The sequence below is a fragment of the Capricornis sumatraensis genome, chromosome 15 (assembly GCF_032405125.1).
Source record: "Capricornis sumatraensis isolate serow.1 chromosome 15, serow.2, whole genome shotgun sequence".
In the NCBI taxonomy this organism is placed as follows: Eukaryota; Metazoa; Chordata; class Mammalia; order Artiodactyla; family Bovidae; genus Capricornis; species Capricornis sumatraensis.
The window spans coordinates 66924016-66926780 of record NC_091083.1 but is presented as its reverse complement, the minus strand read 5'-3'; the positions used below and the strand labels follow the sequence as shown (position 1 = coordinate 66926780).

At 43.4% G+C, this 2765-nt stretch overlaps 1 non-coding gene across 1 annotated transcript; it reads right to left on the bottom strand.

Annotated features, from left to right (window-relative positions):
- Positions 1 to 409: 409 nt before the first annotated feature.
- On the bottom strand, positions 410 to 609 carry LOC138091972 (small nucleolar RNA SNORA73 family). The gene has a single exon (XR_011145994.1). It is a non-coding gene; the product is annotated as a small nucleolar RNA SNORA73 family (small nucleolar RNA).
- Positions 610 to 2765: the final 2156 nt, after the last annotated feature.

Genomic DNA, 2765 nt, shown 5'->3' with positions numbered 1-2765 from the left:
TAAGGGTTGATTGAGGGGCTATGGGAGACAGCAGTGTCCAGAGCACCTCTGTAAGGTAGAGAGATGGTGTATCAGTATTCAGTGGGTACTGAGTGTACGCCACAGACATCCCCTTAGCTATGACACTGGGGATAAGCTGACACCTTCATCCTTTAGGTCAAGGCCTTGGTCCCCAAAGGAAAGGAAAGAATTGTAATGTCCCAGTGATGGGGGATAGCTAACCACCTATTGGGACAGAGGTACAGTGAAAGATGAGAAATGAAGAACAGGTGAAGGCAGCAGAATCTTCTTGAAGACTGCAAACAATATTAGCTGCTGACCTAACTAGGTGTTTATGAGCTGAAGTCCTGACAGCCTGCTCTGGGCTGTGCTGGTGGCACCTGGGAGGGGAGCCAGGATTTTTTTTTTTAGATGCTTCCTACATGGTTTGTCTTCTCAGTCATTGTCCATAGGACTCTGAGAAGCTATAGGAATATGCAGGTGCAGATGCAATGCCCAGCTTCACCTCCAACATTGTGGAAAGGGATTGCACATCACAGGACAGAGCCCTGTGCTCCCATACACCACTTAGAGCCTGGGGAGAGTGACCTCCTGGGGTATCCACACTGGATGTATTTGAATTTTTTTACAAGCATGTTATCACTTTGTAATAAGAAACACTTTGATGCTTTCACACTGTGGTGTTGGAGAAGGCTGTTGAGAGTCCTGTGGACAGCAAGGAGATCAAACCAGTTAATCCTAAATGAAATCAATCCTGAATATTCATTGGAAGGACTGATGCTGAAGCTCCAATAATTTGGCCACCTGATGCAAAGAACTGATTCACTGGAAAAGACCCTGATGTTGGGAAAGACTGAAGGCAAAAGGAGAAGGGGGTGACAGAGGATGAGATGGTTGGATGGCATCATCAACTCAATGGACATGAATTTGAGCAAACTTTGGGAGATGGTGAAGGACAGGGAAGCTTGGAGTGCTGCAGCCCATGGTTGCAAAGAATTGAACACAACTGAATGACTGAACAACAACAACAAGAAACAGTAAAGGAGGATAGAAATAAAATATTAGAAGCTGTTTGACACACCACCAAAGGATTTTAATAAGCTGGACAGAGAATTATATTTGTTGTGTGATAGTGAGCCTGGGGAATTTTCAAGACCCTCCTCCCCTTTTGTACCTTAAATTCAGCATGCAATTTGCTCTCAGTACCTACTGCTGCTGTCAGTAAAATGTGGGGCTTTCTCATGGCATATCTTCCTATTACCTGGGGCTCTTGCTCTGCCCTGGAATGCTCTCAAAGCCTGTTACTCTTCTGGCTCATAGCCACAGTTTCTGACGTGCCAAAAGCTGGGAGAAGCAACACTTAATTTTTGTTGCGGTTTAGTTTCTCAGCCAAACTAGCTATACCAAATACTGAGGGTCTGGACCAGAGGAGTGATATCTCCCGTTCATAGTTACCTAGATTCCTCACACCAGATGTTCAGCAGCTGCAGAAGGATCCCGCTGCCTTACACATGTCATCCACCTGGGCGGTTGGTGATATGCCTGGCTGGGCTGAGCATGGGAGGTTCCAATGGGGCTACTGACCCATTCCTTAATGTTCACTCAGGCTTATTAGTGATGAAAATTTCTGGGGTAGCAGGAAAGTGACAATATGCTTTACCTACTTAGTTAACAAGAAGAACAGCCAATCAAGCAACAAATACTTTTTGAATGCCATGGGACTTGACGTGAATCCCTGTCACTTCTCTCCAGGGAAGTTAAGTAGTGTCTCCTCCCTAGACACACTGTATTGTAATAATTTGTTTATTTGTCTGTCTCGTCTAGGCTGAAGACTCATTAAGGGCAGAGCCTTTGCCTTACTCATCTCCATGCCCATTGCCTCCCTACTACCCCTAGCCCTAATGCCTAAGCTCAGCACAAAATAAGCCCTCAATAAATGTTTCTCTCAATTGAGTCAATTTACTATATGGTCAATATAAATGAATATGGGAATTCTCTGTCAGTTCAGTGGTTAAGACTCAGTGCTTTCACTGCCATAGGCCTGGGTTTGATCCCTGGTAAGGGGAACTAGGATCCTGAAAGCTTGCATGGTGAAGCCAAAAAAAGATGAATAAAGGGTCCCTAGAAAAACAAGTCCCTGACTTTAGATGGCAAACAAACAACTAACAAAAAAAGGAGGAGAGAAGTGCTAGAGTTGAGGTACAAGTGAAATAAATGCCTCAGGTAGGCAGAAAAAAAGAGTGTGGTTAAACTGCTCAAGGTCTTGGGTGATTTCATGGATTATTGTTGGCCTCTGCTTTCCTCAGCCTCCTTCCAATTTTGGGCTGTAGCTCCTGGAGTGCTCAGACATTCTGTGCTGTTCTTGCCAGTTCTTCCCTCTTTCTCATGGTTCTATTTAGCAAACAGCCTCTGCTGTCCTTTCCCTTTGGCAGTCTCCTTGAATTTCCTGCCCTAGAGGGAGGCTTCCTATAAAAGGAAGGCCACTGATAGCCAAATGTGCACTGCCAAAGCCAATTACTGAGATTTCCATCTTATTTTAATCAATTATTTGGCTAGAGCTTAAAAAAAAAAATCCTTATTAGAGTACAGTTGCTTTACAATGTTGTGTTATTTAGGTTGGTGCAAAGTAACTGCAGTTTTGCATTGTTGAACTGTGCTGTTTTAATATTGGAATACATTCTTAAATAAATGTGATTATGTTACATATCACTTTAATGTACATTTCTTGCTTTGTTTTGGCTAATGACTTATTACTTGCTGTTTAT